Consider the following 13,441-nt stretch of genomic DNA (forward strand, 5'->3'; position numbering starts at 1 on the left):
ATTAGTCCTGTAATGAATCAAAATTAAGTAAATTTAAAAATAAATTTCTGTAATTCCATAAAACAGTGTAAATTTTATAGTATATATCATGTTACACGCTGTCAGTCAGCGGCGGACCAAGGACCAAGGCATTATTGTTTTTGAGTACCTTTGCAACTTAATGCAATAACCTCCACATCTTCGTTGATATAAAATGAATTGGCTGAGAGAGAAGCATAAGCTAAGAAAAACGAAAGAAAGCCAATAGGCTAAAAGAGAGATCGATAAAGATTGTCCTCCATTACGGACAAAGAGGCATTTACCTGTATTGAGCCGCTGTGAGGGGCGCAAGGCCCCCCCCCCTCCGCAGCGGGGTAACACAGGTAAAGAACAGAACGAAAATTTCTAGGTATACCTTATTGAGGATCCCCTTTCTTTGTCCCTTATATCTTATGAAAAAAAGGCCCCCCAAAATCTGTGCCAACATAATTAAAAGGAGCACTGGGATTTACGCATCCTGATGGTAACGAAGCCATAATTTGTTCTAGTGCAGTTGGATTGTTTTTTCTATAGGTAACTCGTTCATGCGTTATTTTTCTTGTTATATTCCTGCCTTGCAGTGGCCAGAATTTCTGCCTCACACAACAATTCTTGCGAACCTGTATGAAAATATTTTTTTGTGTCACCTTATTTTCATCCAAAGGAGTTCAGTGATACTAATTTACTTTTGTAAGAAACTGGCTTAGCTTGTAGCAATGAATGGTATTCTGGATTAACCTCCCATTTTCGGAGTTTCCTTAAGAGGTAATTTTCTGCATAATTTAATTCTGAACTTACCGAATTTGTTCTTTTATGAGGAGAATTTCTTTCTGCTTTTGCATTCCAAACAAACCTTAAAATATAGCTCAAAATAAGTAGTATTTTAATATAATTATTACTAATGTTTAAAATGGTGTCAATTAAATCATTAGTGTCAATGTAGATCAGGGATGTGTCAGTCACTTTTTGAAATTCAATAGAAAAGTCTTCTGTTTCTTCTAGATGTTGAGGATCAATGTTTTTAGTAGATACGAGAACGTCTTCCTTCATCAGGAAGGAAGGTCCGTTCCACCAGAGTTCAGAGTCACGTAGTTTGTCGAAATTTACTCCACGGGAAGCAAGATCCGCCGGATTGTCTTCTGACTACACGTGATTCCACTGGTAATTCAAAGTTAAGTCTTGAATTGTACTGACTCTATTGGAACAAAAGGTTTTGAGCAAATGTGGAGGGCCTTGAAGCCATGTTAAGACGATGGTAGAACCCGATCACAAATATGTCTTACTGAGGGTTAAATTCAGGTCCTCGCCTTTGACACAAGCTGTGATAATAATAAAGCTGCACAAAGTTCCAGTCGTGACACTAACAACGGTTTTAATGGTGCTACCCGTTGTTTTACTGCAGAGTAAATTTGAAGATGAATTTGCATTAGTAACACAACGTTAATAAATGGCTGCATCATATGCGTGTGTTGAAGCATCACAAAGTCCGCGAAGTTGTACTTCAAAATAGTTGTCGTATAAAACATACCTGTTCACCCTTATATTCTTTATCGATTGCATGAAAAAGGCGGTGAAATTTTGCCAGTCCTTAATTATGCTTTCAGGTAGGGGTTCATTCCATTCCAGTTTAAACAAAAGTTTGAATGAAAATCTTAGCCTTTGTTATGCCTTGTGCGAGTAATGCTGAAGGATCGTAAATGCAAGCTATATCCGAAAGAACTGTTCTTTTCGTGTACATGGCTGGTTCCTTGACAGATGACATAAAACAAAAGCAATCTAATCTTGGGTTCCACCTCAAGTCTAACGTCTTTATGTTCAAATCTTCATCTGAAGTATTAAATAAATATTCGGTATTGTCCCCTGAGCAAGGTAAGAGTTATGGGTGGTTAGCGTGCCACTTGTATAATTGAAAACCACCGCGTTCGAGTAATTCAGTCAACTGTGATTGTAGGTTCTGAGCCCCCGTTATGGTGTAAGCTCCTGTCAAAACATCATCTACATAAAAATGTCGATGTACAACTTGTGCTGCCAGCGGAAAGTTTTTGCCTTCATCAATTGCAAGTTGGTTGAGTGTCCGTGTTGCGAGATATGGTGTATTTGATGTACCGTAAGTAATAGTTTTTAATCTATAAATTTTAACTGATTCACCTTCACCAGATTTTCATAACATTCTTAGCAAGTCTCTTTGATGTTCCCTAACTAAGATTTAACGATACATCTTAATAATATCTGCAGTGAAGACGAATTTATGAGTGCGAAATCTACAAATAATGTCAAATAGTTCATCTTGAACTATCCCACCGTTTAATAAAATATCGTTTAGAGAAAGTCCACTAGTTGTAGCAGAACTTGTATCAAACACCACTCGTAATTTAGTACTAAATCTATCTGGTCTGTAAATACCGTGACGAGGCATGTAATACGAAAAACGGGTTATCTGAATTAGAAATTTCTTCCGAGTGTCCCAATGCCTGATATTCATTAATGAATTCTTCATACAAAGTTGAATTGTGTGAGAAACGCATAAATAGATAATTTAATCTATTTCTGGCATTTTCCTTCGACTCCCCCAATTATGTAAGCCCATCATCTTTAATCGGCAATTATACAACGTATCTCCCATCCCTTCTTCTATTGTGCGTACGAAGAAAATATACTTCGCAAAATTGTTCGTCCTAACTTTCAGTTGCTTGGTTTCACGGACCTCTTCGATTTCCCAAAACGCTTTTAAGGTGTTAGAAAAATCAACCGAATTAACGTGCTCACAATAATTACTAGAATTGTTTTCTTGCGGCATGCGCATGGAATCACTCGCAATGTATGCAAAGACGGATTCTTGAAAAATCAAGTCTTGCGTTTTTAATTTATTTGTTTCTAACAGTTCGAAGAAAACTTCATTTGACAACAAAACATAGATTGGGTTGGGTTTATAAAATTCTGATCTGCCAGATGAATTGTTCTGAATGCAGTCAGATGCTTAATGTTTAGATGTCTGGCAGGTGTTATGCTTGTTATTTTGAGACCAACATAAAAAATTTAACTTTTATCTGCGTTAGCAATCGTTGCGACTACACTTTCTTTTATGTTTATGTTAACTCCGTTTAATTCTGATACAGAGGCATTTATTCTTTTTCCTCGTTGATTTAATGATTCAACACATTCCCTCGAGAGAGAATTATTTTGGCTTCTGTTATCAATCAAAGTACGGCAAGTGATATAATTCCCATCAAGGTTTGTAACGTGAATACAGCTGTGGGAAGAATTACTTGTTTATTAAAACCGGAAGTCACTGCAGAGCTGCTATTAGAAGTGGATTGTTTATTTCCACTCGCGTCAATCCTGTAATTATCCGTAGCGGGAGTAAACACATTAGCATCTGGCGAAAGATTTTTGCTCAAATTAGCGTTTACATTCCGCGAATTCGATCATGCTGCGTTGGCGATTTCACAATCTTCTCTTCCTAGATGCATTAATCTATGGTGATATATATGACAGTTTTTACACACGGTAATGCTTTTACAAGAATTAGTCGTATGAAGCGATGATAAAAAATTATTGCATAGTTTTTTTTTTCTTTACAAAATTAAATCGTTTTTTAACCGATAAATTCAGACACTGATTACATTTTAACAAAATGTGATCACCTTTGCAGTAAGAACAAGTTTTCGAATTTTCTGAAAGAGGCGTCAACACTTTTGAATTAAAGAAACGCTTCGTTTCGCGATTTCGAGGTTTGCTATGCTGCAAAGTGCGCGAATTTGTTCTTTTAAAAAGGATGTTAACTGTTCTGATGTTCCCATTTCATCCTTCTTCAGCGATCTTTCCCACCAGCATCTCGTATTTTTGTCGAGTTTTTCGACTAATGCATAAGGAATTAGCGTATCGCTAAAACCATTCACATTTTGTTCTAACATCTCCAAGGATCTTATACATTCATTTATATTGTCATCAAATTTTAAAAGCGAAGAGGCTGAATCACATGGAAGTAACTTTTAATTACTGAATTTATCAGATCTTTTTTATTTGAATAGCGTTCAACTAATAAATTCCATGCGATGTCGTAATTTGCATCGCAAATAGATATAGAATGAATAATGTCTAAGGCCTCTGATTTACAAGAACTTTTCAAGTACTGCAGTTTTTGCGTGTTAGTTAAAAGTTTTTTTAACTACTGCGGAAAATAAATCTTCGAATTCGATCCACTCAATTTTTCCACTAAATGTGGGAAGCGATAACTTTGGTAATTTTACTTCGGAAACAGAAATGTCTTTATGCGAAATGTGCTCGTTTTTACAGAACTGGATTTTAAATGTTTTCTTTTTGGATTCGGAAATGTGTCTGTGTCAGTAGAAAAATCGGACATACAGTAATCTAAAATTAATTTAAAAGCTTATATTTATCTTACATATTTATGTAATTGTTTAAAAAATACAGTTGTTAAGTCAAAATCGATCATTTAAAATTTTTCTCTTTCCGCACTTAAACATTCTAGGTCAGTTAGGCGATCTTCTTCCGTCGTTTATTGTAAATATGTCAAAATTAATTTGCTGAACAAACGCTTACAGCTAACAATTGATACTAAAATAATAAGGAGTATATAAAATGCGACTTTCAGATTTTGGAAAAAAAAAACATCTCCGTACGAGATTGGGTCTGAAGCTCTAATAGACTTTTAGGTTGTTTCTTTTCTGCTGCGGAGTAATCATCTTGCAATCACATATTTGGACATAGACTTCTGTTCTATTAAAATCTGTATTATAAGATTCACGCAAAATTTTACAATTCTTTTCAAAGATCATTATTAACATTATCCTTGTTTAATAAACTTTCGACGTCCAGTAAAAATATCGAAATTTGGAATGAAGATGATTTAGTCATGTACTTTTTCCTACTGTAAAAACGCTTTCTAAAATAGCCAATTCTCCGGGATTTTTCGGCGTCTCTTCTAACACGGATTGTTATAGGGGTTGGACAAAAATATGGAAACACCTTTAAAAAAACATGTTTCTTTGCTTAATTTGGTGTAGGAAACCCGTTGGCATCCAAAACAGCTTGCAGTCTTCTAGGAATGGATAAATACAGTTCCTGCATGTTTGCCAAGGGAATATTATACCATTCTTCCTGCAAAACGGTGGCAAGTTCAGATAACGATGTTGGCGGTGGATAACGAGAACGCACTTTCCGTTCCAATGTAGACCACAAAGGTTCGAAAGTATTCAGGTCTGGTGACTGGTGTCCAGGGGAGATTGGACAACTCATCCTCGTGCTCAGAAAACCAGTCCTGGACAATGTGAGCTGTGTGAACAGGGTCATCTTGGAAGACACCATCACCATCGGGGAACAAAGTTTGTACCATGGGATGAACTTGATCGGCCAAAATGTTCGCATAAGTCTTGGCAGTCAAGTGCCCTGACACAGTTATCATGGGGCCACGATATCAGAGAACCACGATATGGCTGCCCAAACCATAATAGAACCCCCGCCATGTTTCACTCTTGGCAACAAGCAGTCTGTATTATAGGCTTGAGATGGCGTTCTCCAGACGTAAACTCGACCAGAAGTGGGAAACAATGTGAAAGAAGACTCGTCAGACCATATTACTTGCTTCCACTGCTCTATAGTCCAGGCTTTATGACTTAAACACCACCTTTTCCTATTACGGGCATTAGCATCACTGATGAGTGGCTTCTCAATTGCAGCACGGCCAGCAATTCCCTGTTTATGAAGCTCCCTTCTAATTGTTTTGGTACTCACAGGGTTTGGTAACACAACATTAATTTCAGCAGTAACTTTTGCAGCTGTGGTCTTCTTATTTTTCGTCACAATTGCCCTTAATGATCGTCTGTCACGATCACTCAGGACACACTCTCGTCCACGCTGTGATTTAGCAGATGATGTTTTTCCGCTTTTCAAATATGCGGAATAAATCTTCGATACAGTACCTCTTGAAACACTAAACACCTCGGCTGCCTTGCTTACGGAAGCACCTACCATACGTGCTCCAACAATTTGCCCACGTTCGAAGTCTGTTAACTCTGACATAATGCAATGACAACATCACATAACGGTACTCCGACAACAGCCGAACTGTTTAGCACATTTACGAAGTTGTATAGGTGGCGTCAGTAGTCAAAAACGCCAGCGCCACCTACATATTTCATTAAACTCAATCTTTCTTTTCAAACATGCATTTCACAAGGTGTTTCCATATTTTTGTCCATCCACTGTATGTCAGTACCCCATTTTTCACAAAGAGACTTTTCTGTTGCCTCTTCTAAATTCTCGTCTGGAATTTCTTCAAGTTCAGTCGCTAAAGATTCAAGATATGGAACGCTTCTTTAAAAGTTCATTTTAAGATCTTGTAATCCGAGCTGCGATCAGTTTTCAGGATTGCATGCCAGAATAGGACTAAAGTTATGAAATAAAAATTCGGTGTATTTTCCAGTAAAATTGTAGCTTCACTTCTGGTGTCACTTATAGTACTTTCCGCGCCTAGTTTTCCTAAATAACGCTCACCGCTCGTGCTCTGGCGTTCCATCATTTGTCAGATTCACGTTTAAGTTTTCTTTAAAGTAAAACTTTTTTCTTTAAAGTAAATCGTTTAAGTTTTCTTTAAAGTTTTCTTTTTTAATAATTCTCATCGTAATGTTGAACGTGAGAAAAAGAGATACATGTTTTCAATTATTCCAAAACATATTACAACGATTAGAACTTGCTTAGCTGCAGTAACTCCTACCGAATATAATGAGTGGTTACGACGATTTACAAGTAATGCTTTATTATTTTTTTCCATAATTTGTTGAACGCCAAATTTGTGACCTGACATCACAACAACATTATCATAACATTGTAATCTGCAGTTTGTTAATGAAATCTAATCGGAATTTCGTTTTTCTAATATTGTATTTTCAATTGAAGCTTTATCTTGAGCATCTTTAGCAGTCTTTCAATAAATCCCAGAAAGGATTCTTTGATAGAAACTTTTCTGTTGGTTAAATAAATATCTACATACCAAAGTACTTGCAACGTTTGTTTTCAATGAGCGATGTCAGGAGTCGAATCAACCATAATTGTTGAACGCCAAATTTGTGACCTGACATCACAACAGCATTATCATAACATTGTAATCTGCAGTTTGTTAATGAAATCTAATCGGAATTTCGTTTTTCTAATATTGTATTTTCAATTGAAGCTTCATCTTGAGCATCTTTAGCAGTCTTTCAATAAATCCCAGAAAAGATTCTTTGATAGAAACTTTTCTGTTGGTTAAATAAATATCTACATACCAAAGTACTTGCAACGTTTGTTTTCAATGAGCGGTATCAGGAGTCGAATCAAATAAAAATCCATAATAGTTATTTCTTTTGATGTCACATAGTTGATTTCGAACTGTAGTTGCCAAAAAATGAATAAATTCATTTTGAATTTGTCATGATAGGTATGAGACAGTTACTGGCGTTTCCAATGACATTTTTAAGATAATTTGCTGGAAGTGGATCAAACTGACCTACAAGTTTTAGTAAAGATAATAGGTTTGCGACATTTCTATGATCTTCAAGCGCTAGGTTTTTCAATATGATCACATAGAGAAAGAATTTGTATAATCAGATATTTCATACAAGCTAATATTCGTTGCAATATATTTCGCCACTGTTCTTTTTCGGAGTGTATGATCTAATGATTCAAGTTTATGATTTAAGAGTCCCGTTTTATGATTTCTTTGTGATTTAATCCTCCTTCTGTTTCTTTCAAAGTTGTAAACGATTTTCAGTGATTTGGATTTCTTTCATGGATAATCAATTTATCTTTTTTGCTTCATTTATTAAAACCAGATGTTACGAAAGATGATTGTGTAGCTCAATTTGGTGTAATAAACAGAAAGCGACAAAAGCAGTATGCTGGACTATTTTTTTGGTTAATATCAGTTCCTTCTTCTTCATTACTGACCCGTCGAGAAAATCAAAGATTTTAGCATTAGACCATGAGCTGATGATGCTACTGTTCTGGGATCTGATCTTCTTTGCTATCATAAACTTTGGTAGATATCACTAAAAAACCTGGCGATTTCACGTTCAGGCGTAAAAATACCAGCGCAGAAGGGTAAAAGAAACCCTTTATTATTCGTCAACTTTTAACACAAATGCACGTACTCGTGCTCACAAATAACACCGATGACTTGCGGTGGAACTTAAGAATAATTTAACAATAAATTTAAAGATAAGGATTAGTGCTGAACTAACAATTTAATTTAAGGCTAACTGGGCTGACACGATTTACTTATTAAATGGCCAAAAAGGCGTATCAGCGACTCAAGGTAACAGCAAGGACAAATAAGGCAAACCCTACACTACATTTAGATTGTATTAGGTCTGAAATGTGCGGAATCCACGATTAATAATCATTTCTATGCGAAGTTGGTTCGATATTATTGGAAGATTATTATTGAATTTTAAAGAAGCAACACCTTTGAACCCCAGAACGTCTGGAAATACAGTGAGTGTTTCTGTTGCTTTTTCTGTACTTTTTATCAGATATGGACATGAATTTGGAACTTCTGATGTATTTGGACCCCCATCTTAATCATCTTCAGTCTTGTATTTGCTGTGATGTATTACCGCACAATGGTTGTAAAGGCATTATGTTATTTTGAAGCAGGAGACGTGAAAAATGAGTAATGCCTTCGCCGGGACTCGAATGCGCGCTGAGTGTGCTAATGTTACACTACGAAGGCACGCTGGAAGGAGGGAGAAAACACCTTATATACTTCTCTTTTTAAAGGGCAACTGAAACTAGGGATTAGGGGATCCAATCGCCAAATCCTGGCGATTTAATTAGATCGGGTCGTATTCCTCTCATTCGTACCTTATATATAAAGTTTAGCAGTAGTAGGAGTACAACCAGAATCTGATACAGTCTCTGATTTTATTTCTTCATCCTTCTTCTCTTCTGGTTTTTCTCGGTTTCTCTCTCTCTCTCTCTCTCTTTTTTTTTTTTTTTTCTAAATATGATTCCATTATTATTATGGAGTTCTGAGCTTCTTTTTCTTGCTCTAGTTTTCTTTTCCGATTCTGATAACCGCGAAGTTTTTTCCTCGCAATTGACATAGTCTATTCTGAATAAAAAAAAATTATTATATTAATTAAGATATTACTTTTGAACAACACAACGACAATAAATAATATATAAAGAGAGAACTTTATTGTAATTTGCAAACAGTATAGTTATAACTGCGCGCCTCCAACTTGCACGCAACCAAGAGGTGACTGTGAAACCTTGTATAAAAGATAGAGCCTTGTGAAGGGTTTAAGTCCCTTTTTATTCAACGTAATAAAATTACAATTGCGTGCTCTTGACGCTCACAGACTGTGCCAACTTGGCAGTCAAATAAAAATAATAACCTGAAAAGAAAGTAAAGACAAGATTCTAACTACGAGGCTCTCTAAAATAACTAACTCACCGCGTTTTACAATACCGCTGCTAATTCAGCAGACTTGAAGCTCACTGGAACGATTACCACTACTTCCCGCCAAGCACATAGGCAGCAACGCGGGTTCCTCAATTCTCGCTAACTACCTCCGCGCTCGTGCAGTAAGAATATCACACCGAACTCGTTTCCTTCTATTTAAATCAGAATACTTCCGCTGATAATTTGAATCCTTGCGCGTTCTACTAGAATTTACATATTCTGGCATTGGCAGTTCCAGGGGAAAGTAAGGCTTGACAGGAAAGATAGTTTAAACTTAAAATAAATGTTAGTTAAAATAAATATAAACCCTACATTTGCCGCTGCCAGAATTTGGAAAACTTGGAAGCAGGTCCTACAAACGACCTGTTGTAAGTTTCTCTAATTCTGAACTAATTGGCGAGAACCTCGTTTACACAAAAAAAAAAATCTTAAGTAACAATTTGTATACTAAATTCTGTTGATCTTATAAAGCTCTCTTCTTACAGCCACTTTTCCTGGACTTCATCAATCAATCTTGGTCTTTCCTTCCAGCATCTGGAAGGAATAAGTATCAGTATCTTTCTACATACATTATAATTTACACTTTCTTGACACAATAAATTTTTGTTTTTAACGATTCGTTTTTCTTAGTTATTGCTTACTTCACATTCATTCAATTTTTCAAGCATTAATTTAACTTTACCCTGGCTCTCCACCGTGTGTGGTGTCAAACGGGAATATTCGTGTTTTAGTCTTACAACACTTTCCCTAACCACCAAGATTTGTTAGAATTCAACAACCAACTAGACACACCTTACTCGACATTCTACAACTCCATGAGCTACTTTAATAGTCTTAAAAATTCAAATGTAGGTGGAGAACCCTACAAAACACATTCATTCTAACTTCCCCCTCATTCATCTTTAAACATGCAGGCTTTCGCTCTAAAGCATGACTTTATCTACAATTTACTACTTAAATTTTGACTTCATTGCTTTTAAGCATTCACTTTTAGCATCTACAATTTTATGCTTCTAGACTAAATTGTACTTTTACATAACCTTCAAGTATTTACGTACATTTACAAAATTTTAATACATATGCTTTTTACAATTTACCATAAAATGAATAAGAGAAAATAAATTTTTACTTTACTCATTCTTCGCCAAGCTGGCGGCACTGAAACTAAAATTCTTATTAGTACAAGAATACGAAGTTATTTTTATCTTCGGCCAAATTCTGGCTTTAACATAACAGAATTAGTCTTTCGACCAACAGAAAATGCTTGTTTTTAGCTTTTACACTTAAAGAAAATAATACTTTTGCCTTAGCTAAATAAAGTAAAACAAAACTAAGTCTCAACCGAGACATATTGACTTTCGTCAAAACATAGAACTTCGTACTTATGCATAACATTTCGGAACAAAAGAGAAAAAAAATTGTAGAAGGTTTTAACTTATCTTTGAGTTTTCGATGCTTGAAACTCCGTCATTCGTTTTTGGCAAAATTGATCCCAAGTTAGAGGTTTCATGGAAGTCAATCTTCTCCTTATTGATCTCCGAGTGTCGTCCACGTTGCTTTTTCTTTTGCGTCCTCTACATGCTGGCCTCTTGGCGGAGTAATCGTCTGGTTGTTGGCCTTTGCGTTTCTGCCTGGGACGGCTGGTCTTGACGTCCTCCGGTCTGGAGTCCTTCTTGAATTTCTTCTGTTCCTCGTATTTTTGTGCCTCCTGTTGCCGTTTCAGTTTCCGGAACGGCGGCCTTGCTGTCACCTGACTCTGTGGCCATGTGCGCGTTCTCCTTGATGTGTAATTTCTCCTGCTATCCTTTGTAGGTGGTGTTTTTCTCTTTACCACGGTTTCTTTACCCGGTGCATCTGTATTTTTGTTTTTCTTAAACGCTGGAGTTTGAAAATTATTTTTTCTTTTTGATACCGACGTCCGGGTTGTAGAAGTGCTAGGTCTCTCTTCAGTTCTCTGTTTCTTGGGTGGTGGAATAGTTGTTGTAGTCTCTGAACCTTCGTTTAGACTTGAGTCCTGCAAGAAACTTTTAAGGATTTCAAAATCATTTGGATTATAGTATTTTTTCACCTGGTCGGGACTTGCTTTACAGATTTCCCCTGTCTCGTTTTTAAGATATAAGACTACTCCTTTGATTTCCTGAATTACATAGGGGCCTTCAAACTTTGGAGCTAGCTTTGCCATAAAATTGTCTGGGGCACTTGATAAAGAAAATTTCCGCTTCAATACTTTATCCCCAACTTTAAAATCTGCTTCACGGCGTTTTCTATCGTAATATAGTTTCTGCCTATTTCTTGCCGTATCCGAGGTTTTAAGCGCCTGATCAATGAGCTTTTGCACATCTTTTTGATTAAACTCCTGCTCTCTTTGTTGCACAAAGAATAATTTATCTAAAGGCGTAATTAACTTTCTGCCTAAAAATAATTCTGCTGGAGTTTTTCCCGTAGTATCATGATGTGCCGTTCTTAAAGCATAAGCTAATTCATTTATGTAGCCATCTCAGCGCTTGTGATGTGTGCTCACGTAACTGCGAATTATTTTTACTATGTTTTTATTAACTCTTTCTGCTATGTTAGCCTGTGGTCTATACGGAACCATTTTGTTATGGCGTATGCCAAGTCCATTGCATATGTTTTCAAATATTTGACTAATGAATTGTTTTCCGTTATCGCTAATGACTTTTATCGGTGCACCGTATTTTAAAATGTATCTGTGTAAGAATGCATCTGCGACTGTTTTGGCTGACGCGTGTTTAAGTGGAACAATTTCTATCCATTTTGAAAAATGATCTACTATTACTAAAAGAAAACGATTTTTATTTAACTCGCTCTGGGGGAAGGGACCAAGGAGATCTATGCCTAAAATTTCATTCGGAAATGTAGCGCGAATGCTATTTAAGTACCCGGCCGGGCTGTAATTAATATCATTTATTAACTGACATTGATTGCAGGACCTGACATACGCCGTTACTATTTTGTATAATTGCGGGAAATATACCGCCTCGCGTACCCTTTTTAAAGTCTTTCTGACCCCTAGGTGGCCCGCTGTTTTTTTTTTTTTTTTCGTGCAACTCCTTCAAAATGCTTAATCGAAGCGAGGCTGCGATGACTGGCTTATACTCAAGATTTTCGTTTGTTGTTTTCGTATAGAATAATAAATTATCTATTATTTCATAGTTTTTTGCTCTATTTCTTGTCGCATCGATATCTGTATGCTCAAAGCTTTCGGGGTCTTTCAAATAAGCATAGATATTTCCAAATTCAGGATCAGCTTTCAGTTCAGTAATAACCGTATCTCTAGAATCTAAAATTTTTGAAGTCAACACAGCGCATTTAAGTTCATTTCCTTCATCGTCCAGTTTTATACGAGAAAGTGCGTCAGCTACATTGTTTTCCTTACCCGGTTTATATTTTATTGTGATATTATATTCTTGGAGTTTTAAAGCCCATCTTATTAACCTGGGCGTTAGGTTTTTTCCCGAGTAAAGTCTACCAACAGCCGCATGATCCGAAAAGACTGTTACTGGCGATTTGCCGAAATAAACTCGAACTTTGTGTACAGCCATTAATACGGCTAATGTTTCTCTTTCTGTAGCTGTATAATTCTTTTGTGTCTGATTCAATGTTTTACTAAAAAATGCCAGCGGATGGTTATTTTGCATAAGAACCGCACCCACCGCATAGTCTGACGCATCTGCTGCAATTTCCAGGTTTTCGTACCCCTCAGGGAATTTTAAAACAGGGGCATTAATAAGCGCTTCTTTTAATCTTTCAAAAGCTGTGTTAGCTTCCGCTGTCCACGTAAATTTAGCCCTTTTTCTTTTGATTACTAAGAGTGGTTCAACAATATTAGCGAAATCTTTTATGAAAGATCGATAGTAAGAACATAACCCAAGGAAGGATGAAAGTTTCTTGGCGGTGTTGGGCGGTGGGAAATTCTTAATAGCTTTTATTTTTGAA

General features: G+C 36.3%; 1 protein-coding gene across 2 annotated transcripts in view; it reads left to right on the forward strand.

Annotated features, from left to right (window-relative positions):
- Positions 1-13,441, forward strand: part of LOC118181660 (mesoderm induction early response protein 1-like) — a 236,979-nt gene that overhangs the window by 32,950 nt on the left and 190,588 nt on the right. The window lies entirely within an intron of this gene.

This window comes from Stegodyphus dumicola, chromosome X2, assembly GCF_044657685.1.
Source record: "Stegodyphus dumicola isolate Sdum_Otavi_A_Nest chromosome X2, ASM4465768v1".
Lineage (NCBI taxonomy): Eukaryota > Metazoa > Arthropoda > Arachnida > Araneae > Eresidae > Stegodyphus > Stegodyphus dumicola.